We start from the raw sequence: 13,310 nt of genomic DNA, 5'->3' as shown, positions 1-13,310 counted from the left end.
CGTCATTGCTGTCATGGACAGCCCCCTGAACTACGTCGCCGTCGGTGTCTCCCGTCCGGCCGGCCTCCTGATCTGCTCCGTTGCCACCGGTGCCTCCCGCCTGGCCGGCCTCCTGAACTGTTTTCTGGGCTCTTGGGCCGTCAGCCTCCGGGCCGCCCCCCTGAACTGCCCGGGTTTGGACTATTGTGCTGTCAGCCTCCGGGCTGGCCCCCTGAACTTTTTGTGAACTGTTTTTCCTGGCTGCCTGCGCCTGTCATGAGCCTGTTTTTTGTTCTGTTGCTTTCCGGGCTCCAGTGTTTGCACTTTTTTTGTTTCTGGCTCAATTTGTTTCATTTGACTCTCCCATTGGTTGATCTTTATCTATAAATCTCTCCTTGGGCTGGTTCCATCTTATTTATGTGTAAAAACCACAACCAATACAACCTTCGTTCGAACAAAATCATACAATTGATTGTCCCAAAAATCAGAACAGAATTGGGGAAAAGGGCTTTTAAATACTATGCCCCTGCTTCCTGGAATAATCTGCAGAAGGAACTTAAATTATCAGAATTGGTTACCTTGGGAGAGTTTAAGTCTGTCTTAAAGGAACGATTTTGCGTGATCGTGGATCGTTTGGTTCCCCGAAGCTCATCCGGGACTTGCTGTCATAGCAACAGAGCCGTAAGTGTAAACCTGCTCGGGAGTAGGTTTACTTTATGTAAACAGGATTAGATCGCGGCCACGCAGGTGTGTCCGCTTCATTTATACGAAAGCAACAGCGATATTCCACCACTGTTTCACCATAAATAAATAACATCAATGTAACTGAAGATAATGCAGCACTTGATCCTTTTATTGATTTCACACAGATACATACAGGTCATTTCCTAAAAAAGGGAAATGTACTATTAACATTCTATTACATGTATGTGATTATTACAGATGTAATTCATATTTCAGAGTAGTAATTGTAAATTACTTCGTGTAATCAAGATGAGAGACCACGGCTATAAAAGCGAAGGTGGATTTGGGAAGCCTGTCGCAGCCATGTCCTGTCCGTATACGCGAGCAACCCATTGCGGAAGGTGCAAGATTGATAAGGAGAGTCCTCAGAATCCAGCGTATATTGCGGGATAGACAGGATCCTTTAGCTCAGTGTGACAGTGTGCTCATTGAGAGATATCGATTTTCCCGTGAGGGTATTACACTCAACAAAAATATAAACGCAACACCTTTGTTACTGCTCCCATTCCCCATGGGATGGACGTAGAGACCTAAAATTCATTCCAGATACACAATATAACCATCCCTCCCAAACAGTGGTCACAAATCAGTCCAAATGTGTGGTAGTGGGCACATCTGCCATATTGAGATAATCCATCCCACTTCACAGGTGTGCCACATCAGGATGCTGATCTGACATCATGAGTAGTGCACAGGTGTACCTCAGACTGCCCACAACAAAAGGCCACCCTGGAATGTGCAGTTTTGTCTCACAGAAAAATGCCACAGATGCCACAAGCAATGAGGGAGCGTGCAACTGGCATGCTGACAGCAGGAATGTCAACCAGATCTGTCGCCCGTGCATTGAATGTTCATTTCTCAACCATAAGCCGTCTCCACAGGCGTTTCAGAGAATATGGCAGCACATCCAACCGGCCTCACAACCGCAGACCTCGTGTAACCACACCAGCCCAGGACCTCCACATCCAGCAGGTTCACCTCCAAGATCGTCTGAGACCAGCCATCCAGACAGCTGCTGGAACAATTGGTTTGCACAACCAAACAATTTCTGCACAAACTGTCAGAAACCGTCTTAGGGACGCTCAACTGCATGCCCGTCGTCCTCATCGGGGTCTTGACCTGACTCCAGCTCGTCGCCATAACAGACTTGTGTGGGCAAATGCTCACATTCGATGGCGTCTGGCACGTTGGAGAGGTGTTCTCTTCACGGATGAATCATGGTTCACATTGTTCAGGGCAGATGGCAGCTGAGAATGTCCCAGTTCTTGCATGGCCAGCATACTCACCGGACATGTCACCCATTGAGCATGTTCGGGATGTGCTTGACCGGCGTATACGACAGCGTGTACCAGTTCCCACGAATATCCAACAACCTCGCACAGCCATTGAAGTGGAGTGGACCAACATTCCACAGGCCACAATTGACAATCTGATAGACTCCATGCGACGATGTGTTGCACTGCATGAGGCAAATGGTGGTCACACCAGATACTGACCGGTTCTGGGTCCCCAGACCCCCAATAGCGCAAAAAACTGCACATTCCAGGGTGGCCTTTTGTTGTGGGCAGTCTGAGGTACACCTGTGCACTACTCATGATGTCAGATCAGCATCCTGATGTGGCACACCTGTGAGGTGGGATGGATTATCTCAATATGGCAGATGTGCCCACTACCACACATTTGGACTGATTTGTGACCACTGTTTGGGAGGGATGGTTATATTGTGTATCTGGAATGAATTTTAGGTCTCTACGTCCATCCCATGGGGAATGGGAGCAGTAACAAAGGTGTTGCGTTTATATTTTTGTTGAGTGTATTTACTTAACCAACTTGTTGACGAGGGGGTGCAGGACCACCACCTGTCTTTTTTTGCTCTGCCCTTTTCTTGGTTGCTGTTATGAACAAACAAACAGAGTATTCCAGGGTCTTTTTCCAAAAGACGAAAAGCAATATAAGTGATAAATATTACCATTCTGTAGAATATCCTTATATTTCACTTTTACTTGTTCCCATGTTCTAGTGGGTCCTGTTTTGGCTCTAATGTGAAAGGGGATATAATATAACATATTATAATATAATATAATGCAATATAATATTGGATAATATAGTGTGATATGATAAATCTACCCTACCGCCTACTGGTGTTGGCCAGAGGGGCCGATGGCGCGATATGGCAGCCTGGCTTCTGTCAGTCTGCCCCAGGGCAGCTGTGGCTACAACCGTAGCTGCCTCCACCAGTGTGTGAATGTGAGAGTGACTGAATAGTGGCATTGTCATGCGCTTTGGGTGCCTTGAAAAGCGCTATATAAATCCACTCTATTATTATTGTTATTATTAAATTACTTACGAGTTTAATTTGTCAGCAACTTTCTGCCAGCCCTCTCTCCTTGCTTTTGCAGCCTTTGCAGTGTTCCCTTGCGTTCTGATTAAACTCTGAAACTCCTGAAATCCCTCACTCAAGAGTTCTTGCTCTGCTGCTGAAAAATACCGAGCGCGCTCCTTCAACATTTTCGCCGACCAATCGGAGGGTTGCCGATCAATGTTTCTACTATCGATGCATAGCCCCTTTTACGACACCCAGTGATCTCACATTACTTCATCAAGTATTTCAAGTATTTCAAGTATTTATTTATTTATTGTCATTGTCAAAGAACAATGAAATTGCGTTTGGGGCTTCCGTACAACCCGTAAAAAAGAAAAACAAACATCCAGCTGTACTAATCGTCAACAGCAGGTGTGTTCGGAGAACCGGATTAGCGAGCTCACGGTTAGCACGATGATTTGGTCTTGGATGTGTCATTTGATCTTGGATGTAGTAAGCGGATGTAGTAAGCGACGTACGAAGAACGGGCCCCAGCTCTTTTACTCAGTGTGATTGTTTTTAATGTACTCTTAATTTGATCTGTTATTGTATATTTTACACATGTTTGTATGGGATATTGTATTTGTTTTAAATGTTATATGCCTATGTGGTATGTGACTTTTGTTGCTATGATGCCAGGTCTCTCTTGGAAATGAGATTTTTAATCTCAATGAGATTTTTTACCTGGATAAATAAAGGATTAATAAAAATTGTGCTCACTAACACCAAAAATGACAGGTTTATCACTCATGGCTACTTAAATTTCACTGAATCATTTAAAAATATTACTTGCCTAGGATGTTAAATTGACTGATAGTCACAGTTGGCAACCTTTCAAATCATTGAGTGCAGCACTCTAAAATCAGGGTGAGTTATCAACAAGGTTGATTTCTGTTTTACAGAAGAAACTGGGAAAATACAGAATAAAAATATAGTTAATAAAACATTTGTATGCATTTATAAATTCATTGCGTTTTTAAAGAAGACAGGCAGAAATTAAGTTTGACTCAAAATGTCCTGTCTCAGACTGGTGGAATAACAAGCAGTGGGTTTAGAAAGTAGAAGGCATCTCTTACTCTTGATTCTTGTCAAGGTGCTGGGAGTGCTGAAAGGTTTATACTGGGCTCCGCCACTTTCCTGTTGCCAGTGGTTATTTTGGTAATTAGCTTACAGTGTGTGCATAGCTTTAGAATAAGTAGGGCAGACATTCTGTCTATAACAGATCAACTTTTATTCCTTTTGTCTAAAAGACAGTCACATCTCACTTACCCTTATTTTTCTTTATTACTGAGCTGCAGACCAAGCATCATATTTCTCACTCACTATGTGTTGATAGACCCCTCATATCTGTTATTAACCTCTGTCTCTCTTCCACAGCATGTCTTTTATCCTGTCTTCCTTCTCTCACCCCAACCGGTCGCAGCAGATGGCCGCCCCTCCCTGAGCCTGGTTCTGCCGGAGGTTTCTTCCTGTTAAAAGGGAGTTTTTCCTTCCCACTTTCGCCAAAGTGCTTGCTCATAGGGGGTCATATGATTGTTGGGTCTGTATCTATGAAGCACCTTGAGGCTACTTTTGTTGTGATTTGGCGCTATATAAATAAAATTGAATTGAATTGAATTAAATATACTCACAATAATAGAACCTGCAGAACCATTATGTATGCTTGGGTTGTATTAAAGGCACAAAAGGAAAATTAGACTGAAACCCTAAACTATTTAAATGACACACATAGCCAGGGTGATCGTGGTCTATTTTGAAACAATAAATTGGCTAAATAGATAAATAAATGCCAAGACATATTGATCATATTTTCTCATATTATTAATGAATAACGTATATGTTGTGTAAACATTTTTAATGTGCGTGTGAAGGTTCTCAGTCATCCAAGTCATCGTAGTCTAAGGAGCTTGGAAAGAAAAAAAAAGCATCTGGACTTCTTTGAGTTGCTTGAAGACGTTTCACCTCTCATCCGTGGTGAAACGAGGGCGATCGTGGCTCAAGAGTTGGGAGTTCGCCTTGTAATCGGAAGGTTGCCGGTTCGAGCCCTGGCTTGGACAGTCTCGGTCGTTGTGTCCTTGGGCAAGACACTTCACCCGTTGCCTACTGGTGGTGGTCAGAGGGCCCGGTGGCGCAAGTGTCCGGCAGCCTCGCCTCTGTCAGTGCGCCCCAGGGTGGCTGTGGCTACTATGTAGCTTGCCATCACCAGTGTGTTAATGTGTGCGTGAATGGGTGGATGACTGGATATGTAAAGCGCTTTGGGGTCCTTAGGGACTAGTAAAGCGCTATATAAATACAGGCCATTTACCATTTACCATCCGAGAAGCTTCTTCAGTACTAAGGGTCAAATGGTGAGATCCCTTCCAAGACGCCTTAATGCCCACTCACATCCTGGGCCATCTGACCTCAGGAAATCACATGATAGGGTGGGGCCAGGTTTCACAATGAGCTCACCCGAAACCCTGGCTGATTGTGACCCACACCCGGTTTCACACCTTGGCTCATTTGATTAGGTAGAGGATCATCAGGGGGTCATTTGTCCCTCTTTGGGGGGAAACTCCCACTGGGTTTAAATCTGGGACTCTCCACCATTTGACCCTTAGATCTGAAGAAGCTTCTCGAATGAGAGGTGAAACGTCTTCAAGCAACTCAAAGAAGTCCAGACGCTTTTTCTTTCCAAGCTCCTTAGATTTTTAATGTGCATTTTAACTTCAGCATAATGATGCTGTATAATGCCTAGGTAGTGACTTTTGGTTATACGCTATTTTCCTGAGGCATTGTGGGAAACTGATTGGAACCAATTACCATTATAACTCCTGTTCAGGAGGAATGAACATGCCCTTTATCTGCAGTGCATACAGTTCTCAAAGGGTTACAATAAACCAGTGTGATTTTTAATCCGTCCTTGAGGTCTTAAACCAGCCACTTGAGCAAGCAGGAGAGTGTACAGTAGAGTTTTCAGTGATACTCACTGCACATTTGGATAACATTACAAATTGTGCTATAATAATAATAATAATAATGGATACTTTATTGATCCCCATGGGGAAATTACTTGTTTTTCTCTGCATTTGACCCATTCACTCAGTGAAGCAGTGGGCAGCCCACTAAGCAGGCGCCCGGGGAGCAGTGTGTAGGGACGGTACCTTGCTCAGGGGTACCTCAGGGTAGCCGTTAAGTGGATTCGAACCGCCGACCTTCTGATCATGGGGCGACCACTTTACCTACTGAGCTATCCCTGCCCTATAAAGTCTATAGTGACTAATTTTTAATAAGAGCTCATTACATTCTGCTCCATTGCTGTGACTGCTTTATTTATTCATTTACATTATTTCAAATATACTGTGAAAATTTTGAAAAATTCCTCATCACATATTACATAACAAACCGAAACGTATGCATGTAAGCCAAATTTCCTATCATGGGAAAAAAAAATTAAAAAAGGGAAAAAAACAAACAACAACAACAACAATTTAAAAAAGTATCTCAAAAGTGAAGCGACTGAGAAAAACAGACAGATGGGATGTTGGGGGAAAAGTAGGTAGAAATGGGTAAATGTGAGAAATCACGTCTCTGCTGTTGTTTTTCCTCTTTGGCATTCCTTCCAGGCCCCAACTACATTGCACTGGATTAAGGATGACTCTGGCCTATATTGTCCAAGTGTCACCACATATCACAGGGGTTGATGTAGAAATGCACTTTAAGAAGTGTCACTTTTTTTTTCTCCAGCAGCATCTGGCCATTTCTAAATGTCAACATGTTTCTAGAAGTGTACAACTTTACCATCAAACCACAAAGAGCAAACAAAGATGCACTCTTTTCATGCAAAATGAGGAGCTTTTGTAAATCTCTCTCTTAAATATTTAATGGATTCTGTAAAAAACAAAAAACAAAACTGTTCCTTATCTGACTACCAACACAGATGATGAAGATCATAGCTGTTGAATGATTTATGAAGTTTATATGAGGAAATTTTGTGACATCAGGAGTATTTAAGAATTCTAAACTAATATTGCAATTTTGTGATAGTAATTACAAGCAATATGTAATTTTCTTCTCCAAAGAAAGTGTTGCAGCTAAAGAGCATCTGACAACTGTTTTTTTTTCTTTTTGGACGGGGGGGGGGGGGGGGGGGGTGTTGCTAATCATGTTTTTTTTTTAAATTGAGATTATAGTAACAGCCTATGCTCCCCCATTCTCCAACTAGCAAGGACAACCCACAGCTGCTGCAAGGGTTCATATGATGTATCTAAATGTACTTAAAAAGAAAAATACTAGTCTACTTTTTCACCTTTGGCCTTCTACTATCTACTAGAGATTTCAGCTGTGTTGAGAGTGACTGATGATTGACAACTGCATATAAGGCAGATCAGTAACAGGGATTTATCAGATTTCATTTATTGAGCTGTATTGTGTATCTGACTTTCTAGCATTTGTTTTACTACATAGTCTGACACAGAACAGAACAAATCAGATTTTTAGTTTAGCATTTATCAACATTAAAAGGAAAAAAATACCCCTCAGCCTGTGAATATGTCTTTTTAGTATACTGAGACTTTGTTGGCAAGACTTTATCCATATTATATAGTAGTGGCATGTAGTTTGTTAAAACAACATGCAAACACCAGAAAATGTTTCAAAAGAAAGTCATTTAAGACTTTTGTTGTCGATGGATTCCACTTCATGTAAGGTTGCAGCATAAAGGGAAGCATGAAGTCTGCTGTAGAAGAGCTTGATGAACAAATCAATGATGATAAATCTGCTTGGTTAGATTTAGGAAAACATTAGGGTTCATGTGAGTAAGTGCATGTAAAATCTTTGACCTGTAAGATTTTTGTGTGGTCACCATCTCTTGGGATGGTAATGGTAGATGTAACATCCAAGCCTGAAAACTGAAGCCAGTGTCTCTTAAATCTGCATAATGAGAAAGAAACCCAGATCTTGGCATCTCTGCTCTGTGATCTCTGTAAACATTTTCTGATAACATTATGGGCTCAGTTTCTAGTCACAGTTTATAAGGAATAAAGGACATGCCTAATTTTTGTATACTCTGGTCATTTTAAGACTCTGGAAGGAGGAGGTTATTTTATCAGTTAATAACTTGTCTATCAGCTCAGCTCAGTAAGAACGAACCCTTGGTCAATGCAAAAGATATGAACAAAATTTATAAAATGTAAAATTTATAAAAACACTTGAGAATAATTAAAATAGATGAAATACATGTTCAGAAATAAAACTGTGATCACATTTGTGCATTTGTGTATGTAGAGGCACCGTCTCTGAGTATGTGGAGTCAAGCAATCACCTTGCCAAAAGGCAGGTTAAAGACACCATCTGATTAGATCTGACTAGACTGCTTCACTTACAACACACACACACACACACACACACACACACACACACACACACACACACACACACACACACACACACACACACACACACACACACAGCAAAAGCCAACTGCATCCATATTACACAGAGCAAGAGGGTGCTTCTGATGTGAATAAAATAAATAATAGAAAAGAACAGAATTTATACTGAAGCTGCTTTATTTATGCGGTTGAAATACACCTTTATTTATTGTAATTTGGTAAGTGAATGAACTTTGACAAATGTTGGCATTTTCAGAGTGTGTGTGTGTGCGTGTGTGTGTGTGTGTGTGTTTATCTCAAGCAATTTGCAAATTGGTTCCAATCAGGCAAATTGCAGAAGGCAGGTGGTCAGCTGAAGACAATCTGTTAACACAGAAACCACTGCACTGTTACTGCTGGGAGACATTTTGTCCAGAACGTATAACAACACATAAAACGTTATCACCAAGACAACCGTGGTTCTGAAATGTAAATCTGGGAGCTCATTACACAGCAACCTATGTATTAACCTCGCAGCAGTGTGTACATATCTGTGCACAAAATAACAACCTCTATTAAAGACAAAACAGAGCTGACACGGACATCCAATCATACCCATGTTAAAAGGTCCCTGCTGCAGGGATCTGCAGGATGTGTGCATGTTGTGTATGTGTTGATGTGTAGCAGGCTGCTTTTTTTGCTTTTTCAATGCTGTTACTGTAAGTTGGACATTTAAAAACAGGAGGCCTCGAGGATTAAGGGGTGTCCAGAAGTTTTGTTTATGGTCCCTGTATTGCATTTCTGAATATATTGTTTTTGGTAATATATATTCAACATAACACTGATTACATTTTCACCATGCAGAGAGCCAATTTTCTGGCATATCTGTAGATAACACGAGTCAGGAGAGCTATTGGGACATATTTGAATACAACACTTTCAAGGCTAAAAATGACCTGCCTTTTTCAATGTGTAGTCTTTTTTCGATGCACTCTATTCTGGGTGGTAGAGTGGTGCAATGGTTAGCAGTGCTACCCTAGAGCAAGATAATTGTTAAATCTCTGGTTGCTTCATTTTTCTATCCTATATCAGATACTTTAAGGTTAGGTTAGGTAAACTTGCATTCTCATGGTGAGGCAAAGTGCTTTATGTGTGTGTGTGCGTGTCATGAACGGCTATAAAAGGCCTATAATTAAAGAACAAAGCAGGGTTTGAGTTCGAGTTGCGGCAGACGGTCACTACTTGTAAATGGAACGCAGCCTCCCTACGGCGGACAGCTAATAACAGGAATCGGACGCGGTCCACCCAAGTCCACACCAACCACCATAGCAACCGCCTAGCATGACCTTAGAAACATATTCTGTCTTCATAACTATCAAAAACATGGAATGATTTGCAAAGTGTGAAAGTGTTACAGCTGCAGAGAGCTATGGCGGCATCTTTGGAATACGATAACAGACTTACATCATTAAAACATAAAGGACAGGAGATATTTAGATATTTTTATATTTATATTACATTTTATAGCTGACGGATATTACTAAATAGATAGAATTTACTAAATAGCTGGATGAACATGAAAAATATGTCTATAATAACAAATGACTATGAGAGCCAGTAGAATTAATTCAACTGGACACTCAAAAGACGTCCTTAAATGCTCTTTAAGTGGCAGAACAGATGAACAAACAGTTAATTGCTTACGTGAGATGAAATCTGCTCAGCTACTTTGAAAACAGCTTCTAACTGGTTCCTCCTTTAACAGGATGACTGCTCAGGGGTAAGGCCATCATGCAGTCCAGCAACCTTTATGGTTCTGCTTTGATTCACCAGGAACTATTAGGGAAACCTTCCAGCGCCTCCTGTGAAAGACACAGGCATAAACACACAAACATTTATTAACATGTTACACAGTCTTCCAGCTTGATTTTCTCATCCTGTGGACAACAACGTACATGGATGCAGGTTTATTGTTAACTTTTGTAAGGTTTATTTACTGAACATATCCAGCTGCAGCTCCACTGTGATCCTGAACTGGATAAGCACTTAAGAAAATGTGTCAATAAATGGACGTACATCAACTTACTATATTTATCCAAACAGACGGGACCAATAATGCTTCACTGAGTCAGACTTTTACAGTCTCTTCTATGTAAGAATGTCTCGTGCTGATATACCTGCAAACTTGACAACAAAGGTTTTTCAGACTACATGTAGCTGTCCTCTATGTCAGCTAACACATTTACATTCATGTCACACTTATTTCTGCTTTCCCATTTTATAATTATTACTTACATTTTGATTAGATACCTTGAGTTTGTAAATGATCAGATTACATAATTGGAGTACAATGTATCCAATTCAGGGTTGCGGGAGGATGAAGCCTATCCCAGCTGATACAGGACAAAGACAGGCTGCCAGTTTATCGCAGGGCTAACACTTAAATGTTTGATATTTCTTATAATAATCATAATTATGACTATTATTTAAAGGTTTCTTTATAAATACATTTTGATTTTTTATAACCTCTAAAATATAAACCTGAGCTGTTTCAGATTCTGACCTCTGACCTCACTGCAGCTCCCTCTTGGAAGTACGTCTGCTTCTTGTCTTCCCCCAGTGTTGACCGCCTGCCCTTGATATCACGTACTGTACCTGAGGAACAAAAAAGGACAAACACTTGCCTTCATTTAAAAGTACATTCATACAGAGGAAATCTATGGAAACACACTAGTTCACCCTTTGGGAGAAATCAGTTCCTGTGAAACATTTCTGTATATGAACATCATGTGGAGAATGAATGAAATGAGTTCTTCAGGTGACTCAGCAGTCCCACACTGACAAATGAAATCTAGTTAAACTATTAAGCATATTTGCTCTTCTGAAATCTGTGTTAAACAACAACAAACATAAATTAGTAACAAAAATACAGCTGAGTAGAGGCTTTACAAACCACCAGCAGCCATAATGCTAAATTTGAATCTTCAAATGTTTCTGAGCCGTCTTCAACCTGCTTTTAACACATTAAAGTCCCACAGTCAATGCAGCCTGACTCAATCCTAAATGTTCAGCACACAGAGACACAGAGGTACTATTTAAAGTTTAGTGTTAACCTGAGTCACTGATCATTTGCAGTATTACAGAGTCTGGCAGTCTTTGCATGATGTCCACGTCACTGTAAGTTTCTAGCTGACTCTCAGGTGTGACAGGTGTGCCAGCAGGAAAGAGTAATAATAACCTGCATCCTGAGGTTTGTCATGCAGGATTAAAGGAGCCAGGCTTTGTTCACACAGCTAGGATTGTATTTTACACTGACCCTGGGTCAGTATAAGTATCATACAGTTTAAACGAAGCACTGAAACTTGCACATATTTATTATAGATGCACTGAAGCTAATCGAGATATTTGCTGTCAATCTGTGGCTGCGATTAAACACTTTACTGGAAACTTTATTAACTAGTAACTTCATCAGTCATGACAGAAGCTAATATTTCTGTGCTAACATCGTTTAACCAGTAACAGCTTTACTCCAATATAAGCTAACGTTTACACCGTAACTTTAAGCTAGCACCATAAAGACGGTAAAACACGTAATAATATCTACAAATGCATCTTAAAGCTGTTATATTAGCACTCGGTGTATTACTAAGATAACCACATTAACATTACTGACACTCGCTGACTTTTAATAGTCATTCTATAAATGCTGTCCATTTAAATGGTCTTACCTGTACACACTGCATATCCACCGGATTCCAGCCAGAGTGGATTCTGGAGTCTTCCCACGCTCCTGTTAGTGATCCTCCATCTGGATGGATGAGAACAACCTTCTGAACAATCTAGCAGGAGATGGCCCATATCTATGGGACTGATTTGTGCTAATAACGCCCATTGTATGGACTGATAACAGCCGAAGCAGGTGAATAAAGTCACCCAGTAGCTAGCTGTGCCATTACCCAGCATACATCACTCCCTCCGTAAATGCAATAAACGATACAAAAGTATTGTTCTACCTGTTTTTCAGGTAGTTGTTTACATTATATAATTTATTGTATTCTGTATACGTCACTACAATGTGATTTGGAAAATGTCTAAATATACCGACAACAGGCACTTCCGCAGCAATCTCTTCAATTGGAGGACCCGTCACGTCAATTCCCGACGCGAGAGGGGTACCCTGCGCGTCCATAAGTGCAGCAGAGGGAGCCTGACCATGCGTCACACGTTTGACGAGTTGGGAGTGAGAACGTATTGGCTGCACGCAATGTTGATGGTGAACAGATCAAAACACTGACAGAATCCATGGATGACAGGCTTTTGAGTGTCCTTGCAAAGAAAGCTGGCTATATTGGTCGCTGATTTGTTTTTGTTTTGTTTTTGAATGTCAGAAATGTATATTTGTGAATGTGGAGATGTTATATTGGTTTCACTGGTAAAAAATAAATAATTGAAATGGGTATATATTTGTTTTTTGTTAAGTTGCCTAATAATTATGCACAGTAACAGTCACTTGCACACACAGATATCCCCCTAAATTAGCTAAAACTAAAAACAAACTAAAAACTACTTCCAAAAGCATTCAGCTTTGATATTAATGAGTATTTTGGGTTCATTGAGAACATGGTTGTTGTTGTTCAGTAATAAAATTATTCCTCAAAAATACAACTTGCCTAATAATTCTGCACTCCCTGTATAAATAGTGATTTTAAAGTATTGTGAAGGTCAAGAGCCCTGAACTAGAAAGAAGAAATCATGGAGATGATCAGATTGATGCCAGCATGGAAGTGTGTGTGTGTGTGTGTGTGTGTGTGTGTGTGTGTGTGTGTGTGTGTGTGTGTGTGTGTGTGTGTTTGTGTGTGTGTGTGTGTGTGTGC

General features: G+C 40.8%; 1 long non-coding RNA gene across 1 annotated transcript; it reads right to left on the bottom strand.

Moving 5' to 3' along the window:
• Nucleotides 1-8,801: 8,801 nt before the first annotated feature.
• LOC112435440 (uncharacterized) lies at nucleotides 8,802-12,368 on the bottom strand. The gene is made up of 4 exons (XR_003024605.2): nucleotides 12,165-12,368; nucleotides 11,000-11,091; nucleotides 10,141-10,298; nucleotides 8,802-8,820 (listed from the first exon to the last, which is right to left on the bottom strand). It is a non-coding gene; the product is annotated as an uncharacterized LOC112435440 (long non-coding RNA).
• Nucleotides 12,369-13,310: the final 942 nt, after the last annotated feature.

Source organism: Maylandia zebra, linkage group LG2, assembly GCF_041146795.1.
Source record: "Maylandia zebra isolate NMK-2024a linkage group LG2, Mzebra_GT3a, whole genome shotgun sequence".
Taxonomy (NCBI): domain Eukaryota; kingdom Metazoa; phylum Chordata; class Actinopteri; order Cichliformes; family Cichlidae; genus Maylandia; species Maylandia zebra.
This window is presented reverse-complemented; position numbering and strand designations above follow the sequence as displayed.